The following is an 18,454-nucleotide window of genomic DNA, read 5'->3' as shown; positions in this document are numbered from 1 at the left end:
TGATTTCGTATAAGAGTTGCACAATCTGGCACTCAGAATTTGGGACTTCCCTTTCTGTTTGTACTTCACCTAGCAAATTGTGGCAATATCCAAAACAAATGACATTTAATATTTTAAGCTGCAGTCCTGTAATCTGTTCTGTACTCATGGATACTAGCACCTTCATGGAATAGTTTCCAGCGTCAGAGCTTCATTGGTTATCTACTGTGTGCAGATGCTAACATTGGACTATGAACAGACGCTGGTTTAGCTGCATTTCTTGATCTTCAAAGAGCATTACTTTTCCAGTTAAATAATTAAACTTTCTTCTGTGGCTTTTTCATTATATCAGTTAGTTTAGCTGTTACATGGCAGTAGATGAACATCCCTTTCTTTACTGAGTCAGCAAGAAAGCCCACCAGGTTTAAACAGTTCATTTAACATGTAGGCATAATAAAGCATAATAAGGGGGCAGGAGTTGTGGAAACCTCCACAAATTTCCTTTTAACTATACATTGAAATTCATAGAATTTACCAAGAAGTGTTCATTTTGAAAGTCTGATGTACTCAAAGCTTGGGTTTTTCTGTTTTGTTTTTGTTTTGTTTGTTTTTTCTTTTTTCTTTAGAGATGCTATTTTGTTTATTTTTGAGGGGAGGATTAAAAGTACAATTTCTTCAAATTATTTGGATCCTATTTTCATGTAATTATTTATTATTAATTTAGGAATATATTGGAAGTATACTTGTTTGAATAATCTTTTTTTATAAATACATTTTCCCCATTATAGTGGAGTGAAAAATAGTGGCCCCATGGAAATAAATAAATTACAATATAGACATTTTTCCTTTTACTTTGCTATTTGTAAATCATTTACTTTGTAAATGCTAATAAATCCTATAATTTATTAATGTTTTCCCAAGAATAATGAAAAGATCATTGCAGTGATAAAGAATTACTACGGCACAGATTGTCCCAGTCAATCTCAACATCCTCCACCACACCCCTCAACTCCCTGTGCAATGTGGCCTCTTGGAAGGGGTGGGTGGGTATAAATTGGTGGTGCCAGATCTGTGGCTCCAGCATATAGTCTCTAGCAAGGGATACCCTAGGGTTTTACTGGTGCAAAGTGTCATATGCATCCGATGAAGTGGGCTGTAGCCCACGAAAGCTTATGCTCAAATAAATGTGTTAGTCTCTAAGGTGCCACAAGTACTCCTGTTCTTTTTCCAGCATAGTAAATTCCCAGATTTATTTTTATTTTCCCTAAGGAGAAAAGTAAAATATTGTGTGGGTTTGAATTTCATCATCAACTGAAGACTGGCTAAGATAGAGGAAACAGCTGTTGAATCAAGGTTTGCAAACCTCTTGGCAAGCCTAACCCAATTTCTGGTGAACCAGGCCAATTTATGGTTTCATAAATGGAGAACTGTATTAAATTTGCATCAGTAAGCCTGGTTGTTTTTGTTGTTTTTGTTGGAACCCAAAACTGAAAGTGAAACTTGGCGAATATAAACATGATTTAACCAAAACAAACAAAATCTAGAAAGATTATGAACAAATCCTCGGAGAATGACTCTCGTCAAACAAATGGAAAAAGTAGTCCAAAATATCTGAGATCAACTGAGGATGAGCACGCAAAATAACTTTGTATATAAACAACTTTCATAGACTCTTCTTTATGTATACAGTAGTATGTGGTAGTTAAATACTGTACATGTATGTTGAAAGTTGTAGAAAATATTGTATGATGTATTTTAGAAATAATATGTGAATATGTAATTAGATTTTATTGTAAAGGCTACAAACCATGGGGCAAAGTTAGCATGGCACAAACAATCTTAACTTTGGCATTTCCTGATTTTGAGTGCTTAATCTTCCAACCTTAACATTCATTTGACATGGCTTTTTTATGGAATACTATATTTTGTAGTTGAATTGTGCTAATATGAAATGTAAGCTTAGGAATACAAGTTTGATTACTGGTTGGTGTAAACAAAATAGTACTGGATTTTAGCAAAACAGGATAAATTGTATTTAGAAAATCCTAAGGGAGAGATCTTATTTAATCTTTACTTTTGTTTTAATTACTTTTCCTCTTCATGTGTATTCTAGATAATCAAATATAATAGTCCTAGCAGGTGATATTATCTGAGGAACTGAGAATCTCCTTCGAATTTGGAAATACACAGTCCTCTGTAGGTGCTGTCAGCACTCTGTACTTTAATATAATTTCAAATAAAATTTCAAATAAAAATGAATTGCTCCATAGGATGCAAAAGTAAAAAAAAAAAAACCCTCAAAGTAAGAAACACTCCTTAATATATGAATATATTTCACAGGAAACTGGATTTCTTCCTGAGGAATTATATTTGAGGAACTTAATGGTGATAACTTTTGTCTCATATTGCAAGTTCTTTTTTATCATTGAGTCATTCAACAGCACCCAGCAGTGCAGCAGAAGAATTTTAATTGCAAATACATTATTTCTGAGCGCACTGGCAGCATTAAGCTTTCTCTAGTTTTCAGAGATTGTCACAAAGATTTTACAAAGTAGATATTTCAATGAAGGGTGCAGTGAGAAACATCTACCTAGACTTCCCTCTTTCAAACTAATATAAAAGATTTAGATGTACTGTTGTTGCTATGAAATGTACCATAGTGCTCAAACCAGCTAAACTTAATTAAAACAGACAGGGAAAGAATAAAGCTTTTGAGGCTGAAGGTTACTTTTGGAAATGTATTGACCTGCCTGGATCCTATCTCTTTAAATATGTCTTCCTTTAAGAATTAATTGCAGCTAAGTACTGTTCAGCTAATACTTCCAGGGCTGCTTTCATGCACAAAACCTGATTCTCTACTGTCTTGCACATCTTATAGTCATTTACACTGGGGTAAAGTATGTGTAAAATTCTACTAAATCACAGTAGTGGTGTTTAATACCCACTTTGCAGTCAGCATGAACACTTATATATAGATACTTTTTTTTTTACATCACAGACTACCAAGCAATGGAGTCAGGCCATCTGATTTAACTTGGTTCAACAGTGGCAGGGACGGGTCTACTGTTTTTGCCACCCCAAGCAGCGCGCCTAATTGCCACCGTGGACAGCGGGGGCAGTCCGTGTACCGTTAGGGCGGCACGCGTTTTTCCGCGGTGGCGGCAATTCGGCGGCAGCTTCTGCCTTCAGCCAGAAGTCAGAAGCTGCGCCGCCATGGACAGCTAAACATAGAAGCTGCCGCCGAATTGCCACCGCTGCGGAAACGCGCATGCTGCCCTAACGGCACACGGACTGCCCCTGCCATCCACGGTGGCAATTCGGTGCGCTACTTAGGGCAGCAAAAACACACAGACTGCCACCCCTTGCAGATTGCTGCCCCAAGCACCTGTTTGGAATGCTGGCGCCTGGATCCGGCTCTGAACAGTGGGTAGAGAAATTTTCAGGTTAGAACAACCCTTTGAAACAAGAATGTCGAGAATAAAAATACTCTTGCATCTCAAACCTTGTATGTAACTAGCTTAGGAAACTCTCACATTGTAACGAGCTTCCATAACATGACTGTGCATGTGTGCATACATTTATATGTGGGGTGAGAGAGAGCATATTTTCCATTTTTATTAAAATATCAAGTAATTCACAGAAGAATAAGCAACTTTTCACTGCTACTATTTTGAAGACATGCTGCTCCTATGAATTACCTGGTACTTGAATAAAAATGGAAAATATCCATTACCCCATCTGGCCAATAAAGGAGGAGGTACACGTTTAAGGGAAGTAAAATGGGAAGTGTTGAAAACATATTGCTCCAAACTGAAGGTTAAACCATTGTTTGACCCCTTCTCACTCACTTTTCAAAACCCAACAAAACCAGGAAAAAAAGTTGCATTTAGTAAATATTTTGTGTCTTTTTAAAAGTCACACTAGAAAGGTTTAATTGTTAGGAGCATGTAAGTATTTCCATTACACTCATTTTAACTAAACACAAGAATTCTGCTTTCATTTATACTGCTTTAAGTACAAAATAAATCCCTTGAAGTTCAAACAAAAGTTGCTCTGGATTCACCAGGGAAGAAAGAGTAGTGCTAGGGCTATTTTCTGTAGTCGGTAATGGTTCAGACTGATTAATAGATTTTAAGGTCAGACATTGAAATCACCTAGTCTGACCATGATCAAGTCAGCTCTTATCCTTCTTTCCAATAATCTACAGTAAATAGATTGAGCATCTTAAGCTTTACACTGTAATGTATGTTTTCCAGCCTTTAAATAATTCTTCTGGCTTTTCTCTGAGCCTTCTCCTATTCTTCATCATCCTTTTTGAAATGTGCTCCTCAGAACTGGATGCAGTATTCTAGCAGTGTCCCAACCAATGCAATAAAGAGAGGAAATATATTAGCAAATAATTCTCATTTGAAGTTTAGTTTTGATATATGAATACTACTACATGAGCTTAGTGCATCTAGTATGATCAGATATTCACATGCCCCAAATTAGAACCCACAGGCAAAATTCTGTTCTTAAATACATATGTCTGGCTCCTATGGAGTTGCATATTAAAACCTATGAGGGAACTATTTTGCCTCTTTGCCTGATACTGAAAAATCTATAAAACAGGACCCCGCTCCTGCAACTGTTGAATATTGGGGCCCTGTTGACATAAGTGGGGCTGTATGCAGAAGCAAGGATCCACCTTCACACAGTGAATCTGAGCGATTTAATATATTTGTGAAAGATTTCTCAAAGGTAAAAATCTAAGTTAAAATGGTATTACAGTTTCAAGAGGCAAGGAGGTGAAGTAATATCTTTTATTGGAACAACATCTGTTTCTGTTACAGTCAGGGGCGGCTCCAGGCCCCAGGATGCGAAGCACGTGCTTGGGGCGGCATGCCGCGGGGGGCGCTCTGCCGGTCGCCGGGAGGGCGGCAGGTGGCTCCGGTGGACCTCCCGCAGACGTGCCTGCGGAGGGTCCACTGGTCCCGCAGCTCTGGTGGAGCATCTGCAGGCACGCCTGCAGGAGGTCCACCGGAGCCGCGGGACCGGCGACCGGCAGAGCACCCCCCGCAGCGTGCCACCGTGCTTGGGGCGGCGAAATGGCTAGAGCCGCCCCTGGTTACAATTTCAAATCATTTTTGTCTAATCCTACTAGCATACTCAAATTGAGAGGCCCATTACTCGGTGACCTATTATGAGTCTGCTTGTGATGCTCAGCATCAAGAAGGAAAATAGAATCTTGCCCTTTATTTCCAAAAGGCAAAATCTTGAGAGGTTGTAGGTGCTGGCTGTACATTTTGTGGGCATGAAAGGGTGTTTTCTTCATGGGTTAGGACACTGAATGCCAAGAAATGTTATCTCAAAGCTACAATTATAAGACCACAATCCCAGCTATCCTCTGGGTGGTTTGTGCTTCTTCAGTGATTCAAAGCAGCTGTAAACCTAATTTAGCAGGCTGGTTAAACTGGGTTTACAGCTGCTTTGCATCGCTGGAGCAGCACAAAGTAGCCAGAGAATAGTCATGAATCTGGCCCATAGTCCTTAGAAACAAAAAAACAGATAAAGTGAATTATGAATAATTGTTTCCCATTATATGAATTCAGGGATGTGACACCACTCTTTGTCACACAGAGGAGGCAGAGTAAGCCTTTAGCAATGTGTGCTCGCATTATAACAACATAACAAAAGAACATACGAATGGCCATGCTGGATCTGACCAATGGTTCATCTAGCCCAGTATCCTGTCTTCTGACAGTGGACAGGCCAGATGCTTCAGAGGGAGTGAAGAGAATATGGCAATTATTAACTGATCCATCCCCTGTCGTCCTGTCACAGATTCTGGCAGTCAGACATTTGCATGGGGTTGCATCCCTGACCATCTGGGCTAATTGCCATTGATGGACCTATCCTCCATGATCTTATCTAATTCTTTTTTGAACCAGTTATTCTTTTGGCTCTCACAACATCCCTAGGCAATGAGTTCCATAGGCTGTGTGTTGTGTGACAAACACACTTTTGTTTTAAAACTGCTGCTTATTAATTTCATTAGGTGACTGTAGCAGGGGCGCTGCTGGGTCCTCTGTGCTTCCCCTGCTGTGCTGACAAAGCCATTTGGAGACCCTGGGATTCAATAATCACTGGTGTCATTGAGCACTGGTCTACATTATGAGTTTAGGTCGAATTTAGCAGCATTAGATCGATTTAACCGTGCACCCATCCACAGGAGAAAGCCATTTTTGTCGACTTAAAGGGCTCTTAAAATCAATTTCTGTACTCCTCCCCGACGAGGTGATTAGCGCTGAAATTGACCCTGCTGGGTCAAATTTGGGGTAGTGTGAACACAATTTAACGGTATTGGCTCCATTGTGATTGCTCTGGACAGCACCCTCAACTCAGATGCACTGGCCAGGTAGACAGGAAAAGCCCTGTGAACTTTTGAATTTCATTTCCTGGTGGCCAGCGTAGCGAGCTGATCAGCACAGGTGACCATGCAGAGCTCATCAGCTTAGGTGACCATGGAGTCTCAGAATCACTAAAGAGCTCCAGCATGGACCGAACGGGAGATACTGCATCTGATTGCTATATGGGGAGATGAATGCATGCTATCCAAACTCCATTCCAAAAGACGAAATGCCAAAATATTTGAAAAAAATCTCCAAAGGCATGAAGGACAGAGGTTATAACAGGGACCCGCAGCTGTGCCGCCACGTGAAGCCTACCAAAGAACCAGAGAGGCAAATGGCCACTCCGGGTCAGAGCCCCAGACATGCTGCTTCTATGATGAGCTTCATGCCATTCTAGGGGGTGCCCCTACAACTACCCCTCCTCCACCCCTCCCAGGCTACCTTGGCAGTTATCCCCCCATTTGTGTGATGAATTAATAAAGAATGCATGAATTTGAAACAACAATGACTTTATTGCCTCTGCAAGCAGAGATCAAAGGGAGGAGGGGAGGGCAGTTGGCTTACTGGAAGTAGAGTGAACCAAGGGGGCGGGTTTTCATCAAGGAGAAACAGACAGAACTTTCACACCGTAGCCTGGCCAGTCATGAAATTGGTTTTCAAAGCTTCTCTGATGCACAGTGCATCCTGCTGTGCTCTTCTAACCGCCCTGGTGTCTGGCTGTGCGTAATCAGCAGCCAGACGATTTGCCTCAACCTCCCACCCTACCATAAACGTCTCCCCCTTACTCTCTCAGATATTGTGGAGCACACAGCAAGGAGTAATAACAATGGGAATATTGGTTTCGCTGAGGTCTAACCGAGTCAGTAAACTGCGCCAGTGAGCTTTTAAACATCCAAAGGCACATTCTACCACCATTCTGCACTTGCTCAGCTGATAGTTGAACCGCTCCTTACTACTGTACAGGCTTCATGAGCCATGGGAGCAAGGGATAGGCTGGGGTAGGTGCAACCGCGTGGTGCTGCCGACTGGGAGAGCAGCCTGAGGCAGAAGTCTCCAGCTGGCATGATATTCCAGGCAGGACTGAATCTCCATTAGACGAAACTTAAAGAAGAGAATGACCTGGAGTCGTTCCCATTTTTGTCCAGGCACACTGAAGTACCACGTCTGCCAGCAGCACCCAGGAGACGGTTCCATGCTTGCCGTGACTGCATGGGTAACCCAGGAAAAAAGGCCAGAAACAATGTTTTGCTGTTGCTTTCACAGAGGGGGGGAGGGCTAAGGACATGTACCCAGAACCACCCGTGACAATGTTTTTGCCCCATCAGGCATTGGGAGCTCAACCCAGAATTCCAGTGGGCAGTGGAGACTGAGGGAACTGTGGGATAGATACCACAGTGCAACGCTCCGAAAGTCAATGCTAGCCTTGGTACTTTGGACACACACCGCCGACTTAATGCGCTTAATGGGGACACACACAATCCACTGTATCAAATCGATTTCTAAAAAATTGACTTCTATTAATCGACCTAATTTCATAGTGTAGACATACCCTGAGTTACAGGTTTTGCTCCTACCACCTTTTCACCATACACAACTTGGGTTCTAGTGTCTGCACCCTGGAGGGAAGAGCTATCTCTCTGCTTCCACTCTCTTGCTCCCTCTCCCTGGCTTCCTTCCTTCCAGCCTTTCATATAGCCCTAGGCTAATTGGGCAGGCAGCTGTCTCCCATTCACCAATTAGGTGAAGGTTTTCTCTAGGCAGCTCCAATTTACTTCCTTTAATGGGAGCTAGTGTGACAGAGGGCTGAGTCAGCAGTTCTGGCCCAGCACCCTGTCACAGTGACCCATAGTTCTTGTGTTATCTGAAAGAGTAAATAACACTTCCCTATTTGCTTTCTCATTCATGATTTTCCTGTTTATCATATTTCCCCTTAGTCATCTTTTTTCAAAGCTGAACAGTACCAGTCTTTTTAATCTCAACTCATATTGAAGCTTTTCCATACCACTAATCATTTTTATGACTTTTTCTGTCCCTTTTCCAATTCTATATGGGGCAACCAGAAATACACACAGTATTCAAGGCGTGGGTGTACCATGGATTTATATAGTGGCATTATGATATTTCCTGTCTTACTATCTGTCTCTTTCCTAATGGTTCTTAACATTGTTAGCTTTTTTGACTGCCGCTGCACATTGAGCAGATGTTTTCGGCAAACTATCCATGATGACTCCAATATGTCTTTATTGAGTGGTAAGAGCTAATGTAGACCTCATCATTTTGTATGTCTAGTTGGGATTATGCTTTCCATAGTGTATTAGTTGGATTGATCAACACTGAATTTCATCTGCCATTTTGTTGCCCAGTTACCCAATTTTGTGAGATCCCTTTTTAACTCTTTGCAATCAGTGTTGTACTTAACTATCTCAAGTTATTTTGTATCATAACTCAAAGTTACTAATAAGTAATTAATCCTATAATAGAAATATTAAAAACAAAGCCGGAAATTCAAGAGTGTGTCTCTAGTGGAGACATTACTCCTCTTTTAAGAAAGAGGCCTGCTTACTGTGCGGATGCTGTTTCCCAAGCAAGATGAAACAGATATTTATTATTCCCATAGTTAATAGATGGATCCTGTCTAAATATTATGGATAATACAAATAGTTTATAGTAGGTGAAGGGAACTGTGTTGAAAGGTTTGTGAATCTAGTTTGGTTTATGATAGTAAAGTGAGACAATTTATGAGTGGCAGTATCCCAAGGAGAAGGGATTGTTCTCAGCTTAAAGCTGTGGTGGGGAGAGGAGAAGACTTATGAACTGACCAGTCAACCACACATCTAATTTGGAACCAGAAGTACGCAATCAGGTAGCAGCAGAGACACTCCCCCCCCCCCCCCCGAAAAAAAGAGAAAATACAGTACAGTACTGTGTTAAACATAAGCTACTAAAAAAAGGTAAAGTTTAAGAAAAAGATTTGACAAGGTAAGGACACTGTTTATGTGCTTGTTTCATTTAAATTAAGATGGTTAAAAATAGCTTTTTTTCTTCTGCATAGTACAGTTTCAAAGATGTATTATGTCAATTTTCTGTTGTAAACTTTTGCAAGTACAATCATAGTGTTTTGTTCAGAGTTACAAATGTTTCACAGTTACAAATAACCTCCATTCCAAGGTTTTCATAACTCTGAGGTTCTACTGTAATACAACCAGTAAAACCAGATCCCCAGGAGGGGTATTATTGAACAGACAGAGATCTTTCTGAGTTTATTGACATAACACCACAGGAAACTAAGGTGTGGGGCTATATTCAGGGCAGCCCTGTGGCTGCAATGAGGTGGCTGGAAGGACCACACGTATTGACAGGAGCAGATTAATTTATTGCACTCCCAACTTTTTCTGCTTTATTTTCATAAGCGTTGACAGAGCTTGTGTATGGAGTTTTGGTATTTTGTGAGTTTTCTTCATTTGCGGGTTTGTCTTTCCATATTCAAAAACTGAATCTGGATGCATCTTAGTTCTATAATAGAAATTCCTGAATATAAGATCATAGTCTTTTAATTATTGCTAGAGTACTGCAAAAGTACTTGTTTTTAGAGAATAAGTGATTCATATAAATTGGAGATAGAAAATTACTTTGTTTTTTGGTTCAACCACATGTTAATATAGAATTATTCCCTGTATTGCAAGGGTGGTCAACCTGAGCCTGAGAAGGAGCCAGAAATTACCGATGTACATTGCCAAAGAGCCACAGTAATATGCCAGGAGCCCCCATCAGCTCCCGCCCCCCAGCCCACAGTGCCTCCTGCCCTCCGGCAGCCCCATCAGTCAGCACCTCCAGCCTGCCACAATCAGCTGTTTTGCAAGTGCAAGAGGCTCTATGTGGGAGGAGTGAGGCATAGCAGGCTCGGGGGAAGGGGCAGGGTCCTTGGGGGAAGAGGTGGAGTGGGGGCAGGGCCTGGGGCAGAGCAGGGGGTTGAGCAGTGAGAACCCCCGGCACATTGGAAAGTTTGCATCTGTAGCTCCAGCCCCAGAGTCAGCACCTATGCAAAGAGTGGCATATTAACCTTTGAAGAGCCACATGGGGCTCTGGAACCACACTTTGGCCACCCCTGCTGTACTGGATTTTCTGGTGCTTTGTTTAGTTTACTTTAGCTAAGTAATTTTAATTGCCCCGTGTAACTGGAATAGTTGCTTAAAACAGATACTCAGATAGTATCTTAACATCTCAGCCCGTCTTTTAAACCACAAACTTACTTTTAGAGTGCTTTGAGACAACCAGATAAATTAAAATTAAGAATCTTATAGTTTTATTAAACACCACACCATCTCTTTGCTTTATCTTAATGAGTTTATGTCTCCTCTCCATGATTTACATTGTCCAGCAACTATTTTGGATTTAAAGGGAGAAACTGCTAATTAACCCTACATCTTGAGAATACGTCATTATTCAATTAAAATCAGTTTTAATGATATAATACTCCTAATGTTTGACATGGTGCTTACACACAAGTGTTAGTATATAGGCTTGTTTGTCATCCTGAGATAGAATTTTGGGTTTGAATTTTTGATCTAAATTGCCCCACTTGCCCCCCTCTCTGGGCGGCCCTGCCCAAATATACTTGCCATGCATGCCCCTAGTCACACCCCTTACAAATTATGGCCATGTTCTGTTTTGAGAGGTCATGAGTCTGGGGTCTTCGTCCTGCCTGTTTTATATCCCATGGGAGGGGAAGGAGTGAGGTTGTATTCTAGATAAGTTTATATCTTATACTAATATGTGTGAACAAAGGACAAAGATATTTGCTTTGCAGTGTGTTGCTTCTGCCTGGCCAGATGGGTTTGTCAGTATAATGGGAACAGATAAGAACAGTTAAAAGTGTTACAGGGTATGGTGGGAGTGTAGTATATGAGCATACACTGAAAGGCTGCCTGGGTCCTTTCTCAAGCCAAGGTCAAGCAACCAGTTAGGAGGGATGGGGTGAGGGTGAGGCATCAGAAACACTAAAAAGCCTGGCCTTGGCCAGAATACAACCTCACTCCTTCCCCTCCCATGGGATATAAAACAGGCAGGACGAAGACCCCAGACTCATGACCTCTCAAAACAGAACATGGCCATAATTTGTAAGGGGTGTGACTAGGGGTGTGCATGGCAAGTATATTTGGGCAGGGCCGCCCAGAGAGGGGGGCAAGTGGGGCAATTTGCCCCAGGCCCCGGGCCCCTCAGGGGACCCCACGAGAGTTTTTTGAGGCCCCTGGAGCAGGGTCCTTCACTCGCTCCTGGGGCCTCGAAAAACTCTCGCAGGGCCTGGGCCCCCGGAGTTTCTTCCGCTCCGGGTCGTCGTCAGCAATTTGGTGGTGGGGAGTCCTTCCAGCACTTTGGCGGCGGGTCCTGGAGCGGGTCTTCCGCAGCGGGGGCCTTGCGCTGCCGAAAACCCCAGGGCCACCGAATCCTCTGGGCGGCCCTGTATTTGGGCCTGCTAAGAAGGAGGGAATGGGAATGGGAAAGGCTCTGCGGCATCAGAGCTAGGAAGGGGGTACATGCGTAAATGCTCTGTGGCATCAGAGCTGGGAATGAAACACTGAAAAACAGACTCTGCCAGTATGTAAAACTATAGATATGCTTGCTTGGAACGAACCCCAATAAACATTGCATTGCCTACACTTTGCACTTCTGGTCTTCTGCTTTCTGTCTGTATCACAAGAACCAGGGGAGGGGGTGAAGGGAAAGCCCTCTAGCAACAATATTTTATCTCAAACTGTAACTTGAGGTTTGGTGGCAGCATCTCCTTGCAAAGTAAGGTTGGGCTGAAGGATTCTTTGTGTGCCATTATTTTCTTTGCTTGTAACAGTTCATTTAATGGTATCATTATTGTCAACATCACAATTTTACCTTTCCAGATCTGAGCCTAGAAACAAAGTGGATATTAAAAACCTTTAAGGATGCTGGCCTAGTGAAGAAGGGAAAGGTAACTGCGTTGTCAACAGCAGGTGCACCTTTACATGAACTGTTACAAGCAAAGAAAATATGGAAATAGACTAAAGAGTTTGATTACGCATTTAAGGAAGCAAAGAAACTGTTGACATCAGCCAAAGTTGTTTCACACTTTGATGCTTTGCTACCATTGCAATTGGTTTGTGATGCTTCACCTTATGGAGTGGTGCAGTTCTTTCCCACATTTTTCCTCATGGCACGGAGAAACCAATTGACTTTGCATCATGAATCATAGAATCGGAAGGGACCTTGAGAGGTCATCTAGTCCAGTCCCCTGCAATCATAGCAAGACTAAGTATTATCGAGACCATTCCTGATAAGTCTAACCTGCTTTTAAAAATCTCCAATAATGGAGATTATACAACCTCCCTACGCAATTTATTCCAGTGCTTAACCACCTGACAGGAAATTTTTCCTAATGTCCAACCTAAACCTCCTTTGCTGCAATTTAAGCCCATTGCTTCTTGTTCTATCCTCAGAGGTTAAGAAGAACAATTCTTCTTCATCTTCCTTGTAACAATCTTTTATGTGCTTGAAAACTGTGATCATGTCCCCACTCAGTCTTCTCTTTTCCAGACTAAACAAACCCATTTTTTTTTCAATCTTCCCTCATAGGTCATGTTTTCTAGATCTTTAATCATTTGTGTTGCTCTTCTCTGACTTTCTCCACATATTTCCTGAATGCTCACTGCTCACTACCCATACAAAAAATAGAGCAAGAAGCTTTCAGCATTATATTTGGAATTCAGAAATTCTATACATATCTGTACAATAGACATTTTACCTTGCTGGTGGATCATTGCCCATTAATTTTAACTATTGGACAGAAATATAGAATTCCATCTTTAGCTGCTGTTCTTATTCAATGATGAACATTGCTACTTTCAAGTGATTCCTATACTATTCAATTTAATACAGGGACTCAGCACTTCATGTCTGCCCTGCCCAAGCTCCCATCATCCCAAAGAAACTTTGGACAAAGTGTTATCAGTTTGATGGATAGCTTACTCATCACTAGCACAGACATCAACAAGGAAACATCTAATGATGATGTGATTTATCTTGTGATGGTAATGGTACTACAGTCGACAGTGCTAGATCATAAGAATCACATCACAATTTGTGTCACGTCAGTGTAAATTATCTGTGAATCATGGTTGCATCTTATGAGGAATGTGTGTGATCATTCTGAAATCACTTCCGTCTCAGATTTTGGAAGCTGTCTATGATGGTCATTTTGGCACTGTAGAGATGAAAGCCGTAGCCCGGTACCATATCTGGTGATCAGGTATTGAAAAGATACTGAGAGAAAGGTGAAGTGCTATATTATATGTCAGCAAATTCAGCATGTATTGGATATGCTTTTACTTTTACTTATGCATATGCATATACATATACATGTATATATACTTATACATATGCAGAACAACTTTTACTACAGCTACCATGACCATTGGACATCTTCATACCTTGTTTAGCTACGTTGGTTTAATGTTACAGTTGGTGAGTTACAATGCACCTCAATTCTGTTCTGAAGAATTTCAGAAGTTCCTGGCTTTTACTGGGATTCAGCACATATGTTCTGCTCCACACCATCCTGATAGAAATTGATTGTACAAAGCATTCTGCTAAACACATAAGCATGTTTTTAAAGCTAACAAGTCTATTCCAAGTCATCTTTAGAAACTGGACAATTTCTTGCTTGTCCACAGAAACACAGCACATGCTACTACCCCAGGAGTTACCTGCAACTCTCTTCTCAAAGTGATCTTTGCATACCTCTTGGGACCTGCTGTGTCCTGATATTGCCTCACATGTAGCCAAATCCCAAGCTACATAACTTGATTGAGGATGTGAAACTCATCATTGTTCTTTTCAAGTAGGAGACTTAGTTTGGAGTCGCGACTATAGTCTTGGAGGGAAATGGGTACCTGGACAACTGTTAAATGCCCGGGACCTGTTTTATTCATGATAAAACAATCCAAAGATATTTTATGGAAATGACATATGGATCAGTTGTAGTTTCAACAAGTACCAGAACTTGAGTATGTTCCAGTTGGACTTTCTGTTCCTCCGATCAAATCTTCCATTATAACTCCTAATTTTGATGACTGGTTGGGAGAAACTTTGGTATCAGATCCAGTTGATTCCATACCACTGACTATTCCTGACTGTTCTTGGCCTTTCCTTTTGAAAGTAGAAATCAATGATTTATATATAATGTGTGTGGGTATGTATGTAAACAAAAAAATGAAAGAAACCTCTGGGGTAAGGAAAAAATAAAGGAGGGTTTTCTTTCTAAGCTAACCTGTTAGCTGACAGAAGATATCAGTTGCTTCAAACCATTTCCGTTTCTGCTCAAATGTGGGGGCTGTGGACTGGACTCATACATGGGCCTCATTAGCAGCTTTCAATGGGGCCCTGTAGTGAGTAGCTGGAGTCCATAAGGAGACAAAGAAGAGTAGGAAACAGGAATAAGAAGCTGTGGCAGAGAGTGAGAGTGATTCCTGCAGGGAAGAACTTGGAGCTAGGGGAGTTTTGAGGCAATTCCCCAAGGAAAAGGGGTTGAGCTCAGCTTAAGGCTGTGTGGGAGAGGGGGAAGATTTTTTTGTATATAATACAGCCAGTAAAACCAAACCCCAGGAGGGATATTATTGAACAGACAAGGTCTTTCTGAGTTTATTGACATATCAATACAGGAAACTAAGGCAAGGGGCCACTTTCAGGGCAGCCCTGAGGCTGTGATGTGGTGCCTGGGACGATGCCACATGTCAAGAGCAGCAGATTAATATATTGCACTCCCAAATCTTTTTTTCTGTTTTATTTTCATGTGTGTTCACTGAACTTTTGTATGGAGTTTTGGTATTTTGTGAGTTTTCTTAATTTTGGGGTTTGGCTTTTCATATTCAAAAACTGAATCAGGATGCATCTTACTTATATTCAGGAATTTCTATTATTGAAGATCATGGTCTTTTAAATATTGCTAGGGTGCTTCAAAAGTACTTGTTTTTTGAGAATAAGTGATTCATATAAATCATCTGATTCAACCCGATGTTCATACAGAATTGTTCCCTGCATTGCATTTTCTGGTGCTTTGTTTAGCTTAGTTTAAAAGTCCCAAAAAATAGGTTGTTCATACCTGAAAGCTGATATTTTACCCTATTTACCTTTCTTGTAATACAAGAAGAGGGGCACTTTTACTGAAATTTAAAACTTATAAAAGGAAAATCCATTTTTATCCATTGTATAATTGATCTGTACAACTAGTTATCTCAAATTATCAGAAAGAAAGAGCACAGTAGAATTCAAAATAAGATTAGACATTTACATGGCTAATGACAATATCCAAATGACTTTAGATAGATATACTTATGACCCCCATGTTCCAAGGCATAAGCCAACCACTCACTGAAGGGTACTCAGAAGAAATTTCCCCTAAGGGCATGTTATTCCATCTTAATTTACTATGGGGTTTCTTGCAACCTGGTCATAGTATAGCCCTGGAACCTTAAATTTCCCCCTTTTCTGCACCACTGGAGCAGTTGATGTTTTTTTCTTGAACTTAATAGAGGCCTACATGATACAGTACTGGACTGGGATTCAGGAGATCTGGCTTCAAATCTTGGTTATGCTACTACTTTGTTGGGTGATCTTGGGCAGGTCACTTCCTTCCTTAGCATCAGTTTACCTATTTGTAAAATAGGGATAATTATACTCACCTCTTTTTAAAAGAGCTTTGAGACCTGTGGATAAAAGCACTATATAAGAGCTAGGTATATTATTATTATAATTCTTCCTGTAGGGCAACAAATCACATAGTGGCATGTTGAGATTCCAGGATGGTACTACATTGATAAATACTGGAAATTTATAGTTACTTTTACAGTTATTTTCTGAATAACAATGTGATATGGTGAACAAACGGTTTACAGATAACCCTTTGTTCCCTATGATTTTCTGTAATGTTACAGCTGATTAGCAGAAATGTCAGGTGGGGTTGCTCATTGTTCAATACTGTCACTAATATTGTTTAATATATTCATTAACAACATGAAAGGTTAATTGAGCATCAATCTGTGTGGTTGGCACAAAACTGAAGTGTAGTAAAACACTGAACTGGACATATTAAAATTTAAGTGATTTGGATGAATTGGGATATGGGTCAATTCCAAGGGAGACAAGGTTTAAAATAAAGGATGAAATACCTTTTGTAATGATAATTCACATCCTAGATAAAAGATAGGGAAGTATTATTTAGAAAGCTATTGTAAGGAGTGATCTGGAGGTAATGACAGAAAACAAACTGAATGTAAGTTACAGTTTGATGCTCTTGTGAAGAACAATGCTTAGGAAAATACTTTCTAGAAACAAAAGAATGTATGTATATTTTCAGGAAGAGAAAGTTTATATGGGTTGGTTAGTGCAATCAATTGTCTGGAGTAAATAATAAGCATTTCTGAGTCATATTTTGATGCAAGTTTGTAAGAGAGGAATGCTTTAAGGAAAGAAAAAAGGTGTATCTCCTACTACTTTTGTCTGTGGGTAAAAGACTACTACATTACTTAAAGAGACCTTGATAGTGGAGTCCTGGAAATGCAAGGGTGAAGATTCCTTTCTTACATTCTTCCTGTTGGGGCTGTACACTTACTTTTACTTGTACTTCTTTTCAATCTAAACCCCTGTAAAAGATTAACACTGAACCTACCTGCTGTGTGAATTTGAAATTTCCTTTATTTTCACTATTTACTTTCACTGGCTTCTGGCCCCAAAACCTCTTTACACTCTGATCCTTTTCTCTCTGTGGGTGAATTTGGAAATTCCTGTCTACATTAGCTTGTAAGGCGCATATAAGTGCTGTCAGGTGACTATTTTCCTTTTGGTAGGGTTTAATTTTAGTTTATGTGTAGTAAAAGGAAGAGTTGTCTTTACACTATGTTGTTCAGATTGCATTTGGATTACTGTACTAAATTCTGGTAGACTCTACTGTAATATAGATGTTGGAAAATGTTCAAAGACAGAGAACTGAATTCTTACAAGGACTGGAGATTGTGAATTATGGAGAAAGGGAAATGAATTCAATTAATTTACACTAAATAAATGTTTAAGAGGAGACATGAGAAAGTTTAGATATGAGAAATATTTAAAAGACGATAAATTATGGGTAGAAAAAGTGTTGTTTATATTAATTTAAACCCATTGGTCTTTGTTTTACTATTAAATGAAAAATTAAACTAGAAAATGAGGGAAATCTTTCTAATGGGAAGAACAATCAGACAGTAGAACAGTTTGCCCAGCGATGTGGCTTTTGCAAACTCAGAGACATGCAAGTGGGTATTAAATGATTTATGGAAAGTGCAGCATAGAGTCCTGCTTCCTTGTCACAGGGAAGTTTAGACTAGACAGCTCAAACAGTGGCTTCCAGCATTATCATAATCGTTCCTCTTGTCTATCACTTTGCATTTGAAATACTTAACAGTATATATTGTAAAAGACTGTGGTTGTGTCATGGTTTGAAGAAAACAAAAACAGATAGTATATAAGTGCTTTAATTTTAAGAATTAAATAATGTCATATATTTCCAGACCCCTTCTGAGCTGCCTTTCCCCAAAACCAGCTCATTTCTTTTCTCCACTTTCTCATCAGCATATGTGTAATTGATAACATTTTTTACAGGAATCCTTTTGTTTACTGTGAGAAAATTATCTAGCAGCCTTAGTGTCTCTAGACGGATAGAGTTTTGGTACAATATACTCTCATTATTATAAAAATCACCTCAAATTAAGCCCAGCATCAAAATAATTTCAGCCCATATGGTAAAATGATATTTAATTTTCCCTTTATAACATTTCACACACAGTTTCCTCAGTTTTAAGCATGTCCTTCTATCTAGCATGGCACAGTGCATATAGCACAAAATACACTTCCTGTGGTGCCTGCCTAAAGAATGTCAACACTTCAGAGAAGGCTGTCACATTTTCATGGAAAGACAAGGTGGATAAGGTGATATCTTTTATTGGTTCAACTTCTACTGATGAAAGAGACAAGCTTTCAAGCTAACACAGAGCTCTTCTTCAGGTCTGGGAAATGTACTCAAA

The 18,454-nt window shown here is 40.3% G+C and overlaps 1 protein-coding gene across 1 annotated transcript in view; it reads left to right on the top strand.

The window, feature by feature from the left end:
- Nucleotides 1-18,454, top strand: part of CSMD1 (CUB and Sushi multiple domains 1) — a 1,651,174-nt gene that overhangs the window by 890,668 nt on the left and 742,052 nt on the right. The window lies entirely within an intron of this gene.

The sequence above is a fragment of the Mauremys mutica genome, chromosome 3 (assembly GCF_020497125.1).
Source record: "Mauremys mutica isolate MM-2020 ecotype Southern chromosome 3, ASM2049712v1, whole genome shotgun sequence".
Lineage (NCBI taxonomy): Eukaryota > Metazoa > Chordata > Testudines > Geoemydidae > Mauremys > Mauremys mutica.
Note: the sequence above shows the minus strand (reverse complement) of the source record. Positions and strands in the feature narration are given on the sequence as shown.